This window comes from Cynoglossus semilaevis, chromosome 15, assembly GCF_000523025.1.
Source record: "Cynoglossus semilaevis isolate Cse_v1.0 chromosome 15, Cse_v1.0, whole genome shotgun sequence".
In the NCBI taxonomy this organism is placed as follows: Eukaryota; Metazoa; Chordata; class Actinopteri; order Pleuronectiformes; family Cynoglossidae; genus Cynoglossus; species Cynoglossus semilaevis.
Genome location: NC_024321.1, coordinates 13,902,085 through 13,926,571, shown reverse-complemented (window position 1 = coordinate 13,926,571; position 24,487 = coordinate 13,902,085). Strand labels below are relative to the sequence as shown.

The 24,487-nt window shown below is 40.2% G+C and overlaps 1 long non-coding RNA gene across 2 annotated transcripts; it reads right to left on the bottom strand.

Annotated features, from left to right (window-relative positions):
* Positions 1-6,614: 6,614 nt before the first annotated feature.
* On the bottom strand, positions 6,615-24,487 carry LOC107989600 (uncharacterized). 2 transcript variants are annotated; one of them, XR_003052098.1, is made up of 3 exons: positions 24,287-24,487; positions 23,543-23,725; positions 6,615-7,456 (listed from the first exon to the last, which is right to left on the bottom strand). It is a non-coding gene; the product is annotated as an uncharacterized LOC107989600 (long non-coding RNA). The 2 variants fall into 2 exon arrangements; XR_001761168.2 differs by lacking the exon at positions 6,615-7,456 and adding an exon at positions 22,603-22,855.

The following is a 24,487-nucleotide window of genomic DNA, read 5'->3' as shown; positions in this document are numbered from 1 at the left end:
AAAGATTAAAATGCCTTCAGACGTAATAGAAAAATCTTGAATTTAAGAAAATGTTCTCATTGCTCTACTAAGATTTATAGAGAAACGAGATATTGGGATGTTTATATCCTGTTACGTCTGTGAATATCAGCTCAAAATGAACTGAAAGAGTTGGTGGATTTGAAAAGTTTGATTCTAAACGTTGCGCTCACTGGTCTGATACATGTTTTCTTTTTATTTACAGCAGTACAATGGTGCATCTTTTTTTCTCCCCACACAGTCTTTCCAAATAAACTAAAAGCTGTTGCAGCGGTGCAGCTTTTTTTCTCCCCACACAGTCTTATTTCCAAATAAACTAAAAGCTGTTGCAGTTTTTATTTTGTTGAATGTATTTAAGCCGTGTTTGTACAGATCTGAGAAAATAAACATTTCCCCCTGGGATAATAAAACTGAACACTGATTGTCTTCTTGATCAGAAATGTTCCTTGAAACACAGCTTTACTACTTATTTGAAATTCCTTTTTGCTGTGCATTGTGGGAGTGTAGGCCTGAAGCTGCATGGAAGAACTGTATAGGGCTCTGAGCATCAATAACACCTGCCAGCTGTAATCGCTCTCTGTTCTATTTACTTTCTCATCTTTTTTTTTTCTGTCTCTCCTACGACAGCCAAAGACAAAATATTGATCCGTGCTTTGTGGATGTAAAGGACATGGCAATGCAGCAACAAAAATTCCCGTGTACACGACGGCTCAATGCGGCGCAGACAGCGTGGGGCGATTCTTGCTAAGTACCTTCACAGACTCGTACCTCTGAGGCAGACACAGAATTTGACCTGCATGCTAATCCTCTCACAGTGAATCATGGAACAGGTGTTTCTTTATGCAGTCACGGTAACGGTGGAGCAATCACGTACATATAATTTCAGTTGGCTCATCCGTCCCTCCGTCAGAACATGTGAGGTACAGCCACAAAACAAGTCTGAGCCTAATTGAAGCTAAAACAGTTTCTGAGGTTGGAATATCAATTGTCCTGGAGACGAGGACGGCTCCAGTTTGTTTATCTCCCTTCTGCTCCACAAATCTCCCTGTTTTCTCCTCTCAAATCAGCTTGGTTGCATTTGTGTATTTTGCCCTCTGGCAAGGTTCACCTACTATGGTTTAATCACCATACAGTGGAGGGAAGAGAGGAACATGCATTATACATAACAATGCACAAGCACCTCTGTGCTTAATATGGGAAGTAATTAAGAAGAAATCATTTTAATTCTGTGCGCTTATCACAGCAGGTGTCTCAACCTGCTGAAGGCAGAGATGATGGAAGGGGAAGGTTTGTGGAAGACGGGGGAGGAGAGGAGGTAAGAAGGAAACCGACAGATAAGACGGGATTGGTTCTGTCACACAGAAGGCAGGTGGAAATACGGCTGCTTGTTACAAGTGGCTCAGGCTTGTAGTTAAAACAGGAAGATGACAGGAGCGCGACGGCTTTTCAAGAAATTTCACTTGTAAACAATATGTGTGATTTTCAGCCAACGAGGAACAACTCTTCATAAAGTCAGCTCTAATTTAGTCAACAATCCAACACCTGGCTGTGGCGCTGCTCTCCTCCAATCACCGCTGCTCTGAAAACGGACTGATAGAGAGGCCACGCCCCCTACTTTAAACTCAACGTCCCTACAACAGCCCGCCCCCCCAGTTTGTAAATCTTTTTCAATAGCCATTTTAAAAAAAGAAAAATCATTTTTTTAAAGTGAACTATGAAGCTACTGTATGGACTTTTGTTTTGGTTTGTTTTAGGTAATCTGGATTAAACAAACACACCGTCTGAAATAAAGTCATTTACGACTAGACATGTCAATGAACCAGAGCAAACACTGACAGACTGGGGATCACACACAGTACTTTATATGTAACTGCCTCTGATGAATCACCACCAACTCATTACGAAGCTAAATGAACAGCTAAATTTAAACTGAACTATCAAGCTACTGACCACTCATTACGAAGCTAAATGAACAGCTAATCTTCCTATGGGTTCAGTTATTTGTTATAAAATGTATTTGCTAATATTTTCCAACTTCCTTTCTAACCAGCACTGCTAACAATTACCACTCTTTCTTGACATTCTACCATGTAAGGTATGTAATACTACTGTAAACACAAGCTAAACTTGTCTTTTACTCTGCTGGGTTGAACCAAAATAACACAATCTTAAACCTTAAACCTTAAACCCAAAACTACTGACACCAGTTGTTGGTGTGGGTTTTTTTTTTTTTATTCATACTCTCAGTCAAATGAAGACTTGGTTTCACCAAAGCTCTGGCAAACAAGTTGCCATGGAGACTCAGCCTGTCCATATCCCCTGGTCCAGACCAGGCTCAAGTCCCAGCTCAGTCTAATCTTTGAGTCTTTTATACACAGTCAGTATCACATAGAGGGGAAATGGCACAATTTTACATTTCCAACGCATCAATATTGCACTGATATACATATATAAACACATATATTATATTTTATTAATTTAATCTTTTAAAGGAATACATTAAAAGAATTAGTATGGTACATCTACTCTGCAGTACACAACTCGTACTAAGATACCATCATTCTTCATCTTCATTCTGCAATACTCAAGAAATATAACACTCATTAATGGGCAGAGGAAAAACTGCATGTATTTTGTTGGTCTATGTCATATGTGAGTAAACTGGATTAGCCTCAGTGTGTGCATAAACAACAGATCGTGTTGGTATTACAGTACAAGATCCTGCTGTAAAGACATTGTTTAACCGTCACTTTCCGCAGACCTACACGAACATTTCACGAGGCAAATATTTCTTTAAATATGTGATAAAAATGATCTAGTTGCCTGGCAGCTTTGTGCTGCTCAACTGATTTCTGTGACTGATTGCAATTATCCAAGTGACAAAACACAGACTATTCTGCCTTCTCGAGAGAAACAGGTGACACAGTGTTACAGGAAGGAAAAAGACGAGCTGGGAAAAACAGAGAACGGGGCAGAGTTAATGAAGCAGGTGTGGAAAGAGAGAGAACAGACAAAGGAGGAGGAGAAGAGAATGGAAGAAGGGAGTGTAAATTCTTGTTGGGCTCAAAATGTGGACTGGCTGTTCAAACTGCTCAAGGTCAACCCCGTCCTGTGCTGAGATTGGCTCAAGTCCCCACGAGTCCCCTAAACGGAGTAGGCAGTAGAAGAAGAACTACTAACAGACTCAAACACAAGTAAGGTCATTTATGATTTTCCGACATCTCAGTCACACAAATACAAATACGTTGGTTTGTTTTTCATTAGCGCCTCCTAATAATTACGCCCTTTCATCTTCCGTTCCCAGAACATCTGTGATGAGGACTTTTAATTATCCAGAGGTGCATTTCCACATTTTGAGGTGAATTATAACAGGGCAATAACTCAAGTGTGTCAGATCAACAGCAGCAACAATAACAGCCACAGAGCCTAGGCCCAGGAAAGTGATTTAATATTAAGTTAAGTCGCTCAATAAAAAGTTTTTTCTGGGTTTCATAACACATCAGGAAGCTAAAGTACACATTAAATTGGTAATAAATGCTGGTGTACGGCCCGCTGGTAAATAGCCTCTAGCTGCAAACCAAAGTGATGTTAAATGGGTCTGACATCATTGCCGACCCATTCCAAATGCTCTTCGAGGTAATATCACCGACTCGGGTTTTCAGAGTCAAAGTACGTTTGTGTAATCTCTTGGTGATACGCTGTAACACTTTACTCCTAATCTAAATAAAGGAAATCCCTGACAGAGCCGCGGCACTATTTTTCTGCCAAGAACTTGCCAATGCACTTGCTGATGGGCTAAGCAACGGCACGAGGAATTATAAGTCCAGATCTGCTGCCAGTGTCTCTTGGCTCTGCTAGGCAGGAACACGCTCCACTCTACTGCCCATTTACTCCTGAGATATGGGCAGCACAGGTTTTACTCAGTGTTTACTCCTCAGGGAATTGGATCCATCCTGTTAAAGTTCAGGTCACTACTTCCTCTCGCTCAGTAGCTGCTGCTGCTCCTCCTCCTCCTCCTATGTAGTCTCCTACTTCCCTCTTTTTTTTTTTAATCCTTACAGTGCATCAAAAAGGATAACATCAGCATTAGCCTCCAGATCTGGTTTCAGGGAGTGTAAACCTGATCAGAGTCCCGGCGTGTGTGTCTGTGTGTCTAAGCTCATTTCAGGCTCTGCAGGTTGTCATAACTCAGAGGTGATGTGTCTCTGCATCACACCGTAAACGTCTGATTCCCTGCAAAACTTCATGTTAACAACCGGGGCCATAATGCTTTCATGATTAACTGTATGAGGAGTTCAAAAAAGGAGAAACAGAAAACATCAATCAGCCGCTGGAAGCAAAGACAAATTTAGGATCTTCGCCGTGTTCCTGACGTGGACCATGTGCACCAGCATTAATTCATAGACAAATCAGAGAGTTTTTGGTGTCAGCCCCCAGCAGGGAGGACGTGTCACGAACAGGCTTTTCACACTTTTCTCTCTTCTCTTGGACAGGATAGTCACACATACACATAGCAAATCTATTTAGTCACTTTATATTTTGCCATTAGAGTTCCTCAAGAGACAGCAACACTTGTCAAGTAGATAACGCACTAAGACTCACCACGGCAGAGTCCTGGTCCCTGTGACCTTAACTTGAACTGTGTTCAAGGTCCAAACAAAGTTGTTTTTTTTTTTTTAGATACTTGAACATACTGTACTTTGGAAACTGTAATCCCAGTCTTTCTACAAACACATTTTGTAGTGATCGAGATGCAGTGGCTTAAATATTTAAATAGAATATTAACATATATAGAATATATATATATAATATATAGAATCCTTGCTCGGTGTGTTTAAAACAAACACCCTGGAGCTTCAACTGCCATTCAAATGTCCTGGTCACTTTCTACTACCACCTAACACCAAAAGGTTCCAGGGTTCGATTCTATAGTCCCCAAATCCCAGGTTGAGTTGCTAAAGACTTTGCGAAATCACTACGTAGACAAATACATCTAAAACATTTGGATCAAACATATAAATCCCATATGATTGTTTGTTTTTTTTTCTCTCTGTGTGGTTCCTCTTAATAGCTCAAACCACTGAGACACCAATCTTTGATGAAATTAGGAAAATTGGTTCCAGGACCGATACTAAAATCCTTTTCCAATGGAGCTGAAATGACCTCCCAAAGACACAATGGCTCCACAGCAGGTACAGTCTGTGTTGTAATAGTGGCTGCACACAATGGAAACACAGGCAGGGTCTTAAGGCTGCAATCAAAACTTGAAAGGTGACCTATTCTACTGTGCAGCTCACCATTTCAGGGTGATACAATCAAGGGGCCTGGGTCCCTTTCACAGCATGAAGGTAATGATGGCAGCCATTAATGGTCATCTTTCACAGACAGTAAAATGCTCAAAATGTGGCACGGCGAGACGACGGCGGTGGAACATTTGGAGATTGATTATTATCAGACCTCATTGAAACATTTAATATTTGATTAGTTTGAGCCACGGCATGATTAAAAAGTGACTTTTCTTTGATCAGACAGATGATGGTTTCCACCCAAAAATATACGAAAACCTGAAGCATCAAAAGGTGAGGTATTTTTAATAAAAGTCTCACATGTGTGTCACATCCACATTTTTCTATTTGCAGGTGAATTTGCAGCTTCTGATGTTGGTTTTATCTGAGCGCCTGCAGGTTTCCTGAATTTAAATGTACTGTTTGTATCTCTCTGTTGTGTTGTTTTGGATTGAACTAGTCAGGGTTATGTTAATTGACTTTCAGCGGGTAGTTTGGTGCTGTTCTCAGAACGTGACCATTTTCAGAGGGGAGGGAAAAAAAGAAGAAAGAAAAAAAAAGGACTTTCAGTTGCCATTTCAAGCGGCCTTCTTTTTATGAGTCACTTTTTCCTCCCTCTACTTTAGTAGTCAAATCTGCAAGAATATATTTTTATCCAAGCATAAACGCTTTTCTGAATCTGTCCATTTTTTTGTGGATGACTTGGTGTACTGCTAGGACTGGAGCAAAATATTTAGACTTTAATTTAAGTTGCAGTCTTTCAAGTTTAATTTGAATGTTTGGTGCAGCCCTGCAGATTATTCATTAAACAAAGTCAAGTGTAATTATGAAAAAAAAAATTATAAGAAAAAATATTATAAAAAGGGGGGGGGGGTTTGAATTAATCTTAAACCGCCTAGTGGTTATTTCAGGTCGCTCAGTTAAACAGAGATAGTATTTGGACAAAGGGAGTCGGAGGAATAGGATGAATAATGTGAAGGCAAATAATATGGGAGCGTGCGTGATGACGAATATATAATAACCAATTAGTCATTCAAGATTCATACAAATAATACAACATAAAAAGTGATGTAACGTGTTCATTGAGATGAATACTAATACCTGGCTGCTCTGCTCTGCCTGAGATCATGAGTAGACAAAGACTGCCTGGACAAAGCTGCTGTTTTTTTATCCTGTCTTCTGCTGCTGCTGCTGCTGTTACTGCTGCTGCTGCACTGACTCTAAAAGCTTCAGTATATTCATGAAAGGAAGTCTCAACTGTCCTGCTTCTCTGCCACATCCAATGCATTATCTGAGTGTGAAGATGAAAAGGCAGGGCGTGGGGCTTGGAACATTATAGAGACAGATTGTATGTTGAGATCATTTGGAGCGGCTGCAGGACCCGTGCCTGTGCACAGCTGTGCACCTGATCAGTGCTGCTGACAGAGAGGAGAGGGTGGCAAAGCAAACCGCAAAAGGTCAGGAAATAAAATATAGCTCTCACTCTTGTTGTTCCACCAATCAGCATAGGTCAGCTGCCCTTTCCCTGCCATCAGCTGCAGCTCCAGCCTGTTTTTGATACTGTAGTGTTTTATGTTGGAAACAGGGCAGTACTGAACAGGAATGGGCTTCTGCTCGTGGTTGGTTAAGGCTTAAGGCGACAAGGATTTCTGCAGAGCGAGTGAGGAACACTAGGACCGATACCCAAACTTAGTCCTGGACTGAAGGTTATATAATTTTATGGAAATATGGAAAAATATTAATAACAATATGCATAACGTTTTTATTCGTAGAGTTGGTGGATTTTAGTCATTACCTTGGATACTGACAGTGGCTTATATAATGCTTTGAGCTTTCCTCATCAATATTAATCAGTCTACAGCAGGGGTCACTAACTATATAGTCAGGGGCTAAATATTTGTTGAATATAGTCATAAATGATGGGGATCACTGATAGTTATCTGAATCTCAGTTTTTTTTCAGTTGCTTTAATAGTGGAGACCAGACGTATTTTCTGTTTGATACTCACAATTTTGGAATCCAGTTGTGTGCTTGATTTGGTCTGCGAGCCACTAGTTGATGATCACCAGTATACTCAGTCATAGACTTATTTACTCTCCTGAGTTCATTGAAGCTGGTCTGGCACAAGACGGCGTCTGACCTTGTGTTGAAGCCTACACAAAGTCGAGCAGAACATGGAGAGAGTCAACATGCAATTCCAACACAATATCATTCAGAATTTTGTACAACACAACGACTTCAATCACTTGAGATGTGCACACTTACAGTGCTATTAAGTTGTTTTGCTGTTAGCAAACAAGCTGCAAGCTGACAACTGAGAGTGTATTTAGTCTGAGCCCCCTCCCACCTGCTACAGTATCTACTCATATCACTGCTCTGATGTGTCTCAAATAGGCTAAAGAGCCACATGTGGCCCAGGAGCCACAGGTTGCGGACTCCTGGGTTAGTCCCTGAAATCGTACCTATTTGAAAAGAAGCAGATGAAAAAGAAATATGTATGAGAGCGAAAGGTTCCGTGCAGCAGTCGGAGCCTAATTACAGCGGTGTTAAAGGAGCTGCACACGGGCGGCATTTTACTCTGTGAGTCACAAGGTGCAACGAAAATGTGGAATAACCATGATTAAACACCATATTGTTTGTGTCTCATTGGGTAACGCACACAGAGTGAAAGGTGATATCTCTGATGAGAGCACTCTGAAAGTTGGATAACATCGAGTATAATGAAATAACAAATATTGCCTCTCGTCGAGCAGAAATGGTATTTTGTGTGCTGTTGTGAGCTATTTCTCCTCTGGTATTATCTTGAATTAAATTTACATGCAGGGTTTCTGGTAATTACCACACTGAACGAGAGAGAGAGAGAGAGAGAGAGATGGAGAGAGAGGGACGCAGATAGAAAGACCGTTTTAATTGGATATTTGGCCCCTCTGGATGTGGACTGAACCATGAAGCAGTATCATTATAATCGTTCATCAGGTTCTAATTTGAACCCTGAATGCTCACTTCCCCACTGTGCTCCACACTCTTCAAAGCTTGTTTTTCCTATTAGTAACTTTTGTTTCCAAAAAAAAAGTTCAATTTTAAAAATACAACTCAATTATTTATTTCTTTACTCATAACCACACACACGTGCTTAGACAGGTTCTGTTTGTCTCTGTGAAAAATACGGTTGTGTGAATCAGATCAATTGTCACGTCAGTTTTCCCACAGACAGTACAGTGGCAGATTTGCAATCTGATGCGCAGAGTGAACCTTTGGCACAGGCGAACGGCATGCCCACACCCACACCTTCCTTCCTTGTGTGAATAAACAATTGAGTTCCGCCCAGTGGTCGGTCCATCACCAAACCGCCGAGCTGTAAGGATGTTTTCGCTGCTAGTTGGAGATGATGCAGACTCACTGAGGGGCCCTGGGGCAGTAAAAACACAGCTCAGAGAAACCCTGTCAACTCCACTGCCTGCTGATGTGAAATGACCTCATGACCTTCCAATGAACAGACAGGTTTCAAACCAGCAGATCACCGTACACCTGTCAGCGTGACAGAATGGAAACGAGATCACCAGCGGTGATTTCATTCTGCAAAGATGCCAGAGAGTCTATTAAGAGTCATTTTAAAAATTGTATTTTTAGAGTCGAGTAAACACTCGACAAAAACAATATTACAATTTACAAAATGCATAAAAAAAGAAAAAAGAAATCTGTGGACATTTGTTAAAAATATTGGTGGGAATCTCTGTGCACCTCACAATAGGACGCAATTAAAGTTATGACCGTAGGTGCCATTAAGTATGTGTTTCCTCTGGGGCTCAAACCGAAGACCTGCTGTGCGTAATGTATCAGACAGGAGTGATAACCACTGCAGTATGGAACCACAAAATATATATTATGAGATATATCGTGATGTCTAAAATTAAGATATATATTATATGAGATATATCGTGATGTCTAAAATTAGTTTACAGTGAGCATAGGTACTGGAACTTTTTGACCTAGACTTAAATCCCAATAAGTACAGCTCAGATCAGATGCATGCATCAATTTTACTTTCACATTGATGTAAAGCATTGGGAATCAGGGGAACAGTGCAGCATTAAAGGTCAAAGAGCAATTAAAATTAATTCACCTTAACAAAAAGCAATTTAGAAATTATGTTGATAAATGAGAGCTGAGCGATTAAGGTAATTAAGTAGATATGTTAATTTTCAGTTATCTCTGGTTGGTTTAAGGAATCAATGATTCCCTTGAGCAGTGCTGCAGGCTGTGACTGTCAGTCTGGACATCCATGGACCCACTGCAACCAAAGGCACTGCACATGCATTTGAGTGAAAATGTTCCACACTAAATTACACATACAACCGCCTTCTAGACTTCTGAATATTGGCCTTGGATTTCAACAGACTGCTAACAACACCATTAAGGAAGGAGGTCTATCCTCAGGGCCTAATACACCACATTATTAAGGTGCTTGCAAGACTGGGAAGAAACCATATTTCCTCTCTTTCACATAACATTTTTAAGGGACCAATCAAACAGTGCAGGATAATGATCGTCTCCGGTTGACAGGGTATTGTTTCACACACTGTGTATCCACTCCAGGACCTTATTTTTCAAATTTAGTAGTGCCTAAATGACTAAGCCTGCAATCGCACCACATATAAACGAGAAGGATCGTTCTACTGTTGGCTGTGAATGGGTGCGAAGTGGCGATGATGTGTGCTGCATTACATCCCATCTAATAACATTTGCTATTTTAGGAGGTGTAACATAAGTAAAACTAGCTAGGAGACAGGATATTGTGGGGGAAAAAAAGCAAGGGGACAGGCTGTAGGGCAGCTGTCCCACAGATTCGTGACTGAGGTGAGTCCATTAGAAAGTCTCTACACAGCTCTAACAGGTAAAAGTGCCAGCCATATGTCAGGTCTTACTGCATCCGGGCTTTTGTCTGGAAAACCCCAATTAGAACATTTCTTCTGTCACAAATTCGGCATGCCATTGCCCAAGTTTTGCTATGGAGGCAGCAACATGGCAGCGGTATTCTGGTCTGCTATAGAAGCCTGTAAGGGCCAGGAGCTGAAATACATGACTGACATGTCAACAGCATGTGCACAAAGCCACAAAGCACTGTCCGCACAATGGACTTTTAGAAAAGTCAGTGGGCTAATAATCAGTCTTTAGCACGAGCTTAAAATGCCAATCGATTGGAATTTCTTTTCTTTTTTTCTGCCATGGATCAGTCACAACCCTGTCACTGTAAAAACCTGCTGCCTGTCAGAATGTTTGAGCATACTGACTGATTGTACTTGATAGAGTGTGAGCTGAAAGGAAAAGCTTTTCATGTGAAGTACTATTTATATTCCTTAAGGGCATTGTTCTAAGGATGGTTAACTTTAAACAAAAAGATGGAAAAAAAAATCATAGAAATATCATGACGTTAACTTTTTTTTTATCTCAATGAATTTGTCCATTAGGAGAGCAACAGAGAGGGAGAGAGAACGAGGCAGAGAAGGATGGGGATGGTGGGCTAAGGACAGAGAGAGAGAGAGAGAGAGACTGCCTATTTCTTTGCAAGGGTTGCCATTAAGGACTTCAGATAATTAGTTAATGGTTGGTTAATTGTCAGTTGATGGTCAAACACAGACTACATAAATGAGCACTCTGGGCAAAATAAAAATATTTTCTATTTAATTGACACCACGCATCCCTTAAATAAATATTTATTTTTGTCAAACTCCTGTTTAGTTATTTTTTTAAAGCATCCAGACAGTGCTTCAAAGGCACAACGTCATCATTTTATAAAAATCCAATCCTCTAACTTGGCGGTCTCTAATAGGCGGGGTGCAGTCCCTCTACAGATCAAAACTGATAAAATAATAGTATAATAAAAGTATAATATTTGCTCAATTTAGTCTGAATGTTTCTGTTTTAACAGCAGCAGTTTCTCCTTTATTATTATTATTAAAATAATAATAATCATAATTTAAACCTGGAGGAACCATATGAATTTGCATTAGTTGTTGCTGCACAGCTCCTGTTCACCTAAACAGACCACACGCTGTTTAATCTTGTTGGGTATTTGAATGAGCAGATCAATGTGGATGACCTCATTGAGAGATTGTGTATCTCCGACATGTTGGAAAGCATCCTTATCTGGCTGTGCCTCGCAGGCATGAGAATCCTCTGTTACAAGCAAAGTTCAAATGTTAACATGCACACCTACGCCAGTCTCAAACTTTGATGGTAACAAATCCTGAAAAGGGAAGTGAAATTATCTCAGAGCCCTGGGTGCACAGGCAACAGACGGCACAGAGGAGCAAACCTACTGTTCTCCTGTGGCAGGTACAGATAACAACACCGGCCCACACAATCTACAATACACAGTGCTCTGATAAGATTTGTGTGATTACCTTCTATCAGTCACTCATGATCAGCTGCTGGGTTTGTCCAAACAGACAAAACGCATAACACAAAATAATCCCTCTGTACCTTCTGCTGCCTCACTACATCTTGCTTTTCGCACAACAACAACTCCCAGCGTTACGGGTGATGAAATTCTTGCTAATGCATCAGTTTGTATTGACCTGCTTGGTTAGCACAGACACATGCAGGTTTATAATACAGCCCTTATTCAGCTGAGTGGATTCATTTACACATGAATTCCTGCGTGCAGCGGGAATGTTGAGAAATTACACCTTTTGTACATCACAAAGGGCGGGTGCTGTGGAGACTGGTTTGCCCTTTTGATTAAGCTGATGCTAATGCAAAAAGGCATGTCAAACAGTGATCCAGAAAACCCACTGTTGGACATACATTAACTCGCATGTGCTTTCATTTTTTGGAGAAGAAGAATCATATAAAACCACCACATTATCCCGTGACCCAGTTGCAGTATTTTTCTGACCTACTTATTGGGTTGATCCTCCAGGGTTTGGCCTTTTTGCACTTGTTAAGCATGTACAAAGGCACACTACTTTGATGTGCAAGTATCGATTGCACTGATACAAGACTCTGGGCTGACCTATAGCATATTGATTCGAGGAAGCTGTCTGCTTTCTGCCTTGCTTCCAAGTTGATAAAAACTAATTGTGCAATGAGCTCACAGCTTAAAGCTGACAGTCAGAAGTGCATATGGAAATCAAAGTTAAAGAAGTTGGAATATTTTTATGAAAATAAAATCTCATCAGTGGATGGTTCCTAACTGACAGAAACAAGTTGGTTTGTTTTATTTCTTCTCTAGTGATTACAAATGTAGATCCCGCTGTTCCAGTTTTAGTAACCTGATGTTAAGCATGAAACAGCAATGTGTGTCTACTGTGCTGACAGTTTTAGTTTTGAAAAAAAAAAAAAAAATCAAAATAACGTCGTGCCTACAGTATAGCAATATATCACTGCCTGTATCGTATCACCAGATTCTTGCCAAACTTAAGATTTATGTAGACATGCGTACCAATGTTTCAGGAAGTTCCAAGAAATACTTTACCAGGGCTCTTTAAAAACATTCCAAAACAGTGTTTATGTTTTGGTTTCTTCATCCATTGTTTCCCTCACCTTGTTTGTTTGTGTCATTGGCAGAGTGCTTTGAATCATTATGGTACTGAAAGGTGAACCCACTGCTGAGACTGTGCTCTCCAGGTGGCTCTGCATGATGTAACAGTATGTAATGATACCTCTTAGTATTCCATCAGCTTTGACCGCGTTGTCAACAACACTTGCTGAAATGCAGCCTTAAACAACAACAGAGCCTCCGCTGTGTTTTAGTCAAGGTTCCAAACTCCTGGTCACCTACTGACACACTGACAGTCGTACAAACAGTCAGACTTGGACCTGTTCCACGTAATTATCAATAAGACAATCTGTTGTGTAAAGTTGTATCATTTGCCTTTTCCCTTGTGGTATTTTTAATAAGGTTTTGGCAAAAGTTGTTGGCAGAACTTAACCATCTAATATATAAATATGTCTGGGACAATTTTTCTAATTCTTTATGAATATCATATCAACAGGAGGTCACAATCAGCGATCCACAGAGGCACTTACAGGGGACGGGGGGGGGGGGGGGGGGGGCAAAAAATGATTGGTTGATTAAAAAAGTATGAAAATATAACTTTGTTAACTTTGCAGTAGTTTAGATGTAAATGCAAATATATCCAAATTTGTTTTCACATGTCATCATAGTTGGTGGTTCCTACTACATCTATCTTTTTTAGGGGTGTGGGTAGTCATTGGTCCAAAAAATAGCCTGTAGTAAAAATAAAAATAAAAAAGTCTGTTCCGTTCAGTGCCTGAGAATCCAAACTAGGTGAAATCATATCCAGAATCTTCTCCAGGGCAGTTGAGACTCCTACCACTGCCCCACTCTAGCCCTCTGTGTCAGGCTCTGAGGATGAAGAGGCTCAGGACTGCACACACGTACAGACTGATTTACATTGCCTTGTATGTGATTAACTTCTGAGGTCTGCCATTATATTCTCAGAGCATTTCATTAGAGGCCAAACAGGCTTTATCAGTCTGCTTCATCCGTTTGAATTATATCATTTCTCCAGCTGAGGAAATGAGTTGAGGTAAGTGCAACGGGTTACACTGAGATGAGCTCTTAATGATCAGATGCATGTCAGTCATCCCTAATTAGTCATGGCTATGAAATCGATATCGTGTGACCCATGATACACCTGCTGTGCCAAACCTGACATGAAAATAAAACTCCAATCTGACAATGGACGTTTGTACTCGGGTTCATCACCAGGTGCATGGAAAATTTTCTTTCTTTTAAGCAAAATGAAGGCAAAAGAAAGTGAAAAGGAGTCATTTTTACTTTTTTTTATGTGGAAACGTAAGTGAATCATCTGATGAATAAATGTTTCCTCCGAACTGACAGGCAGGGCCTAATATCTAACTTCCCCACTTGATTTACTCCAGGAAAAATATATCGACTGAAGCCGCCTCTTTCATGAGAACAAAAGTTTGAGATAACTCAGTGATGAACAGTGTTATCTGCATCCATTATTCTCAAAAACCGTTAATGGATGTGTGCAAGGTTATCAGACAAATTCAATGGGATCTATGCAGCTCGGCAGATGAAAGGATAGGCTTGCTGTTAAATGTGAACAAAATTGCTCAGTAAAAATACAATTAAAGTAAAATGTTAAGGCGTTTGCACGTGCAGGTCAGAAAGTTATGCCAACTTCAATCATATTATAATGAGTAAATCATCTTTTACAACCGAAATACTATTACACATTCTCCAACGAACTCATCACTCTGACAAAAATATATTAACTTTTGATTCTGGCAGATTCAACTGATGAGAAAATGTCCTAAAATGTCATTTTACTATTTTGTCCACGACCCCTCCCTCTCCACCCCCACATGGACTTGGTTATACAAAGAAAAATAATCAACTGATGCAACCAAATGTGTGGGTGACAGAAACAAACACGAATATATTACATTGTATTTTATTATTAATGGCAAAAATAACTCCTGCCAGATGGTACTGTTGATATGTACTGACATATTGAACTGTGTTATGACCATAAATATGTTGATGCAATAAGATTAACTCAACCCTGCAAAAAATGCCAAACAAAACATCGTGATTTTTTATACATATAATTACAAATTAACAAAAAATAAACTGTGATTTTTTATACATATTATAATTACAAATTAACAAAAAATAAACACAGAGGAAATGAAATCTTGACACATGGTGCAACATTTCTAACCAAATGATACTTGATTATACAATACTTCTGAGGTTTTTCTGGAGAATTTTCTGGACCGTGGTTGCACCAGTTACACACAGATATTTGCATAAGGCAAAGATATGTCAACTCCCATATATATATATATATATATATTTAAAGAATATTAAAATATGAAAAATATATCATGTAAGGAAAGAAAAGAAAGAAAAAAAATGTTTATAAAATGTATAATTAACTAGGGACATTTATGCATTTAATTGCAATTAAATGTTACAATCAATTGACAGCCCAAAATTTAATTCACAATTGATCTTTAAATCCGTCTTTGTCAAATTTATAATAGATTTTTGAAAAACTATGCATTTAAGTTTTACGTATAAAGGTAACAAAAGGGGACACTCATCAATAATCAATGTCCTGTCCTCTGATGCTGACACTCTCATCAATAAGACTGTCTAACAACAGCAGCAGTTTGTTTTTGTCTGGAGAATATGTTTGTGAGCCAAGCTGCTCCAGCCTGATGCAGACTTTATAGGCCAGTGCTGCTTGTTTGGCACAAAGAGGAGCAATTATATGTATTATTTCTATTATTCAATTCATTTTAGTGCCTTCTCTCTCCATAAAAGAAAATTAGGTTGACTCATTCCAGCCCATTGTGTCCAAAGGCCAGGCCAACTCTGCCGCTTGGCTACAAATCTGTTTTTCAGAATACCAAAGACGTGTCTGCCAGGGCGGTACACAATTCCTAATTGACCTCTAGTGACATATTTCAGCTGTGTTTTGTATTGTAGGTTTGTTGGACTTTACTGTTCTCCTCATTATTTTTCCTCCATGCTGGTTATGAGAAAAAGGCAATTGATTTGCATTCGTCAACCAAATCACTTCAAATACTGCAGGAGCAGATTCTGGTTTCATTTGTAAAGATTTTAAAGATGTAAGAGTCAATCTGAAAAATATTTACCCAGAATGAGGGCTGCATTTGACACAGGTGAGCATACTTCCTGCAGACGGTAGGAACAGGTAGGGTCTTTTTTCTGAATATCTGTTTTTAAAGAGATGGACTACAGTGCACTGATATCCAGCATCACAATATCTGCCCTGCTGCATCTTAACGTTTGCCACAAAATGAAGGAGTGGTCAGTGCACTTCCTTTACCACAAGAGGATTACGGTTCACTGATTTATCCGTTATCATTACGTGTTAAGCTCTACACTACAGCAGCATTAAGTAATAAGACGCACTGTGCCAAAGCCGCCCCTGTCTTTAAGTTCAACAGATGTTTTAAAATGCATCATTTAAGCCACAAATCTGCAATGCTGTTCAATCATGTAATATATATTGAACTATCAAACAGAACTTTTCAATGCATTTAATACACGCAATGTAGAGTGAACAGTGATCTGTGCACACCACTGCACACAACAAAATGTGACCTCTGCCTTTAACTAAGTCAGCAGGGGAGCAGTGTGTGGGGACAGTGCGCCTAAGTCAGCAAGGGAGCAGTGTGTGGGGACAGTGCCATGCTCAGTGGCACCTTAGTGGCACCTGGTGGCTGGTGGATTTGAACCTGCGACTTTAACCTGCTTCCTTAACCGCTAACTTTCTACCCTACTAAAGAGTCTGTGTAGGATCTGAGTAAATACATGTCCATTACTGTTCTCATTCATCATCACTTACTGAAAACAAAGTGCTCACCACATCACTGTTAAATTAAAATAAACAAATGTGTCTGGCAGGGGGAGACACACACAAATGAAAGGCAACAGAAAGCCTTTGCATAAATTGGCATTTAATAACGGAGATGTTTGGGAAGTTGTCTTTCTCTCACACAAACACAAAATGCTGGCTGAAAAAAAAAAAGCCTGTGCACTTTTTCACAAGTACATCCATTGATTTACATGTAAATATGCACAGCTCACATGCCTGTCATTATACCGCAGCAACTTTCTGTGAGAATTTTGATTGCCTTAATTACAGTTAATTGGCCGCCTGCTTCAGTCAATCACTCATTACCGGTTATTTATTTGTAACCAGCTTGAAAAAGCTTTTGGAAGTCGCTGTATCTTGACGGAGATTGTTTCTCTCTCAGCAGGTTGTAGGTGTTCGTTTGCAGGAAGCAGAGGTCTCCTCATAATCACCAATAGCTGAGTTATTGTTTTACTGACAGAAACGCTCAGATTTCAAGAATGTGCATTAAACATTCAGGCTAATAAAATATTAAGGTGCAGTGCAAATGGCACGCTGTCTGAAACTACAAAAAATAGATTTAGATTCTGGGCTGCTCAGCTCATTTTTGGCTACAAAAAAGTACCTCATGGCTGGTTTTACTATTTATGTAGTTCAGAAAGTTTACAACAAGTCAAAGTAGTTTCTGAGTATTTGTGATTTTCTTTTTGGTCAGTGTTGGGCGGGCAAATTCTGATTGATGATAGGTAGTGAAATTTCACTAACCTGGCACCATTCCTTCTCTGAGAAATGTTAAGAGATAGACAGCTGGATACATTAGCAGAATGTACCCTCCAGTGACATCGCAGACAGAGTACCTTGCCCTATTTCACTCAATCAGTCAGCTTACACATCCCCATGGCAGAACAGTGGGCCTAACTATAAATCCAACCTACAGCCTACTGATTTGCACACAATGTGAAGCTAACAGCACATCAGGAACTGCTTAAAACCAACAGCTTATTGCAGCAATTTTGGGTTTTCAATTGTAAGAAAAAGTGGCCTCTCCAAAGGGAGACTTTGAGTATCAGTTTTTACCAAACTGTAGTGAAAACCTGTTAAAATGAGTGAAGTTTGCAACAGGTTTTGGTTCTCATTTTCTCTTTCCACAGCTGAAAGGGCATTTGAAAGGAAGTGGACAAAGTTTTTAAACACAGCAAAGAAGTAGATCGTTACCTGGTGTCAAAGACTTTTCCCAGAATGGAAAAGTCAGAGAGGGAATTATTTGTTGGAACACAATTTGTAGAAGGCTTTTTTTTTTTTTTCAGGACAATCGGTCTGGTACTAAGACTGGGTCCAGATGCATGTCATTGCGTATGTTCCAACCAGGTATGCTGAAGTTTGTCTGCTGTTAAAAAGAGCACATCTCCAGACCCTTATTCTGGATGAATGATCTACACTTCCAACCGCCTGGCTCCCTCCATCAAACCTGGCCAACACTCATAATAAATGATAGTGGGGGACAATGCCCTATTTTCACAGCAGAGTCATCCGTCATGACAGCCCAGACAAAGCCCCTAGAGTTTCATCACTTTCAACTATTGCTCACCTCAAACACAAAGAAACCTTCATCTGTTCAGTAATGGCTGAGGGATACCTTGAAGACCTGCTTAAATGTATTTACTAAATCAAACACGTTGTGTCTTTTAGCCTCTGCCTCAAGGTGGGAATTTGATGCAAACCAGAGTACGGTACATCTCCTCTGTGTCTTTGTGAAGGCTAAACTCCTCTTGCCTTCCGGTCACCATCTCATTACATGGATTCTACATTTAATTCCGTGAGTTAAATGCACAATTAACCCCTTGATCGTATTAAGTGCGATACCAAGGCACACTCCTCTGCTTAGTGTCAATTTCCCAGTTAATCAGGTCACCTTCATCTTCACCTGTCATCCGAGACAGATGGTAGACTCTACCTATCATCTGGAAAAAATTTTTTTTCAAATTTGCGGCCCACGGCCCACATGTAGCTCAGGCACAACTTAGAAGCGGCAAAGTGTAAGGTCAGGTGTAAAAGAATTTTGACGTAAGTAATCAGATTTTCCATCAGTTTCATCAGCAAAACATGAATGAAACGCCAAGTAGCCTAGCTACATGCAACTCACAATGCATCACTTCTAGTGATGACCTTTTAACTATCTACTGAAAATACATTGCAGCCAACTTTCTTGGATGGAAAATGAGGCCCAACTTAATTTATAATTGAATAGCCCTGCACTTTGGTCCAATGGTTCACTCTCAACATCCTTAGACTGCTGCTCAAACTCCCTTGTAGGCCGTACAGACAAAGCTGCGATAAACGCAGTGTTATTTGATGCATATTAATATCGATCAGAAGAAGCTCAACAAACTTTGGTTTGCCCTTTTTTTACAAACTTTTCTGAACAGTCAAAATCAGCGAATGCAAATGATCCATGTTTCTCCAAGCAACCTCATTAAATATTTAGAGCTTCATCCTGAAGCAGAGCAGTAGGACTGATTGCAGAGTCTGGATATCAGATGGAGTTAGTGATGTTACATTTATCAACAATCAGTGTCTTTTCAACATCTGTTACATACAGAGAACAAGCCGGTCGAGTCGTAATTTAAAGAAAATTTCTCACCATTACTGTTTAGCTATTGTTTCTCCATAAGGGCAGTCACGTTTTTTAAATATTTCTTTAGCTCCTATTTTTATTGTCTTTTCCACTTTATGTGAACATTCACAGCAAGTCTGTTACAAGTGGCAGTCTGTTTTGTAAATGAAACCCACTTGAAAACGCAGCTGCATCACTTGAGTCTTCAGACATCCGTGTTTACAGGGCTGGACCCAGAGCTGCCAGAGAGACGGAAAAAACAAAGAGTTGTACGTTGAACAGCTCTCTGTAAAGGAATTGAGTCAAAATACAAGGCCACCTACAAACAACTTAATTCCCACGACTAGCTGTAGCACCAAGGGCAGAAAATGACCCGTACTTTACAACTTTATGTTCAAGAACAACGGGAATGAGAAAAATATGAAATGACAGAAAAGATGAGATGGCATTCCTTCAATTCATACAGTAACAACCTTTGCCCGGAATGGCAATGTCACCACCTCCGCAAGGAGGGCTGTCACGGCAACTATTTTTTTCTTGAACAAATATATACTCAGAAATAAGAAAGAATAGAACAGAAAAGGGAGTTTCAACAAACTGAAATTTTATTTATGTTAAAACATTAAAAAAAAAATCTGTACACATGAATGGGATGTTCATAACATGCCATTTATCAACACATCTGACAACAATGTGAATAATTCCATTAGTCACAAATTAAAGCAGGTGTAAATTGCATACATCTACCTGACGTTTCCTGACTCAAGCAATGTATAGTATTATATTTAGGAATGATGAACAACAAACTCACATGCTTTAAAAATAGATAAATATATCAAACAAATACGTTAAGAAATATTCCTAATAAGAGGAGAACAGGTACATTTGCTGAATCTTTTTCTTCATCATCATCTTCATTAACAAATCCTGTAATTTGCGTTTTTTGTTGTTGTTTTTTTATACGCAGTTACAGTTGCGGTCAGCCGTGATATCTAAGCCAGCTTGTGCCACTACAGATCATAAATGTGCCCTGTCTTGGGAAAATAAAGGATCTAATGGCTGACCAGCGCCGAGAGTGACAGAGGCTTAATGCATTTCACGCTCCATTACACCCGCATGAGTACATCCACTGGTGACACCGGGATTTTTCTTTTTTTTTTTTTTTTATCAATATGATAGTTTGCAATGAGTGTGACATTTGATCTCGGACAAAAGGCAGCTCCAGTCACACTCACTCACACATTCTGACGTATAGAAGCCACCGCACATCATTTTCACACTGAATTATGTCGAGCATGAATAATCACAACACCTAATGTGCAAGTGCCATCTTTATTTGCTGTCTGACAAAAGTCAGGCTCTCCCTCTTTCTCAACCCACCTTTCGCCCTCCCTTCGCTCCATGCTTTAACCACTCCTCCTGGTGATAGATACTATTTACATGGCAGAGGAAGTGCCGTGAATGCTATGACTATGGTACCTGGGCACTGGCAGGCAGAGACAGAGTGCCTGGAGAAAGAAATGTAACAGCACTATCTATCTGGGTTATTAGAGTCCCCCCCTTAGGATCCTTTTCACCAGAACACTGCCCATTATGTAGGCCACTGAGAAACAATGCATAGAAAAAAAAAGCTCTTGCTGTGGCAACAGAGCAGAGGAATTAACTCTGGAGCCCAAAACACTCTACATCACTCCCCCTGTACAACCCCACCTCTAACAGAAAGTGTTTGCTGGGTAACAAGGTAAGACAAATCAGTGCATCAGCACCTTTTACTCTGCTGCAATTTCATGACCAACACAATGCAAGTCATTATTACACTGTCTTAAGATGGTTAGCGCTAGAGTAAGAAAAAAGATTTATGTGCTGGAAAACTGGGGTGAATTTGAGTCGCAGTAAAAAGCCATGCCCTCAAAGCCGGTGAGCATTTTTCATACGACTGCGGGGGTGAAAAAAAAAAAAAAAAGAAGCACATAGTGTCAGCAAAATGAAGGTGGTGGGGACTGATGTCTGTGTGACATGGAAGACTGGGACGGCAGGTGTAATTGATCATGTTGCAGCCTTGCTGGCACTTGGTTTGAATGTTCAAAAGGATTAGTCTTCAAAGTGATGGATTAATGCAAGGTGGGAGGGAGAGGAGGGGTCCTGAGAGGAAAACAAAGAAATGAAACCCAGCCACACTAATCCTAACTGGTCCAGTGCTGGTCTGGAATAATGGCACACGGTTAATGTTGGAGTGATTGTCTGCACGTTCCCCTGCTACTCCACAGTGCCCCATGTGTCTTTCTCCCTCCCCACCTCCTTTCTGTTTACTTTTGACTATTGAATTAGTGGGTTAAAAATCTCATTAAAAAGCTTCTCTCCACTCTCAGTCCCAGGTTTGCACACCACCTCTTTAATCAGACGGTTTTGGTGGTTCATATAAAATCTCCATAGTGACTCCGGCAGCCTCCACTCATCTGCAATGCAATTACAGACATGCTGCTTAATGAAATAAGGGTGTAGAACAATAAATGTGTGCTGCTGGGATTCTCCGACACAGACCAGCACGCACATGTTGGCAAGCGCTTAATCACACGGCAAAATATCATCGAGCTGTAAATACACATAACACATTACAGCAAACCACCTCCCACGTGCACAACCCCGAAGCCGGACCATACAGTGTGCACCTCCCACAAAAATCCAGTGTGTGGGCAAAGATGCAATTTTATATATGTACACACACCAACACGTCAGCAAAACTTTGCAGAGACGGGGAAGTCATTAAGGGAGCATTTAATTAAGGCCGGGAATAAGGTCAACGTTGGAAGGACAAACATAGTCTAATAAAGCTGAGGCTGTGTGTTGCACTAAGATCCCTCAGCAGAGCACTCTCATACATCAGACCAGTCTGAGAAGACCACAGCTCAATTTAGTAACCTAGCTATTTCTATGCAGATTAAAAGCTCATTCATCAGTCCGCCTGCATTCTCATTTTGATTATGTGTCTCCTCTCTCCTCCTCTTCTTGTCTTCTTTCTTCTCTCTTCCTCTTCAAATCCCATCTCTTGTATTGCCTCCTCATTTCTTCTAGTCCCATCATCCTCTCTTCATCATCTCTGCATTCCTCACTTCTATCATTTCTGTTCCTCTTTTTGTAGTCTTCTCATTTCCCCCTTTCCCTTTCCTTGTCTCATCTCCTCTTTCTTCTTGCCTCCTCTCCCTACCCATATTTTTCTTCATATTCCTCTCCTCCCCTCCCCCCCCCCCCCCCCCCCCCCCCCCCCCCCCCCCCCCCCCCCCTCCTTCAACTAAGCAGGTGCATTCACTCCCCTTTGCTGCGACTCATTCAGGTCAGTGCACTCAGACCGACCTTGATCATGCTAATCTGCCGCGCTGTACCTGCGCCGGTGTCAGGTGATGACAAAGAGGGTCACGCTGAGGATTTCTCTGCAATGGCAGCGTGTCAGGATAGCTGACAACGAGACTAACTCCTGCAACAGACTCACCTCCAGGACCACGGCGTCGTCTGTAACCAGAGCGACTTCTTTACTTTGGTCAATGAATTTGGACCTGTTCACAGTCAATATTAAAGTGGTTAGTTACTTCACTCCAGGTTTAAATGCCTGATGTGTGTTTCAGTGCTTTATTATGTGTCTACATATCAGTGAAATCCAAGAGTTTATACACATGTAAAAGACACTGTAAAAAAACAACATACTCTATGATTTAATATTAAGTCAAACTTTTGAACCCTAACCCCCGACACAGTCAAGGTCATCAATATTTGAGCATCAAAAACAAAATTGAACAAAAATGTTGTCAACAAACTCATATATTCAAAGTTAAATCCCATCACATTCACATTTAACAACTGTCATCATTTCACCTGATTCTAAAACTGAGCCAAGAAGCTCATAAATCAATACAATAATCCAAGGTTAAAAGTCACCCTGAGCCGCAGCCCTACTGTGCGTCCCTTGAACACGACAGTGTGTTTTCCAGCCACACTAAACACCACACGGAGCACATATCTTATGATAAAGAATTCACTTCCATTTCACTTGGGTACACTTAGTTATCTGATGGTGGGCTTTATGCGCCCCACGCTTCCCTGCTTCAGCTTCCACCGACGGAGCTCTCACTGAGCAGGATTTCAAGGTTATCATTGCATACCAGCTTTTAGATGAGCTACTTACTGTAGGCATGGAAACTACATCTGGACACTATATACTGTACAGCAGAAGTGTGTGTACTCACAGTGCCAAAGCGAGCCTTTCTGAGAGGTCCAGTGTGTGAATTTAGTGACATCTAACAGTAAAACAGAAAAAATTTTGCTCATCCTTTGCTTTTCCCATACATGTCAGAGAACTACTGTGACCTTTCACTCATCCATTAATCATTCCCAAGTTCACAGGAGGGGGTGCGGGGGTGGAGCCAATCCTGCACAACACACAACAAAATCCCTTATAATGTAAGAAAACATAATAGTAAATAAATAAAGAACACTATGTACAGTTAAAAAAAAAATCAAAAAGTGACATTTTTTTTATTTACACTCAAACCAACTCACTCTACCTACTCCAGAGAGACTAACAACCAAAGCTCCACAAACAAGCAATATATATAGCAACTTAGTCTTGGTCTCCATTTAGCTAATATACTTATTTAAATATTAGTTTCGTTTCAGTTCAAAATCATCAATCATCAACATAATTCCTTTGAATTAACTGTCAATTATACGTTTTAAAAAGTTAACGTTTATGAAATGTACTAAACTGTCCTTGAAACTTTCCTTGGGCCTACACGGTATTGTGATAGGAAGATGTTTTGTTTTTTTTAATATATATGTATTAATGATTAATGATTGATGATGTTGTAATATATTCTAAATTTTAGTTGCAACTAAGTATACATTATTATCATATCCGTTTCAGTATCAACATTGTAGGATTAAAATACTGAGAAGAGGCTTTACAGCCAGGTAACTTGGATACTGCTTACCTTTGCGTAAACGTACCTGCCAGGAGATAACGTTTACAATATGTCGTATTTTCCTCAGTTAGTCGTCCCACAAAGTTTGACAGTGAGTCAAATTGTGTTCTCGGTAAAGCCAAACGGAAAATAAAGCCACAAATCCTTCCAAACGAACCTGTTGTGGTTACAATGTTTCACAACTTGACCGCAGTCTTCCCGCTGCTAATT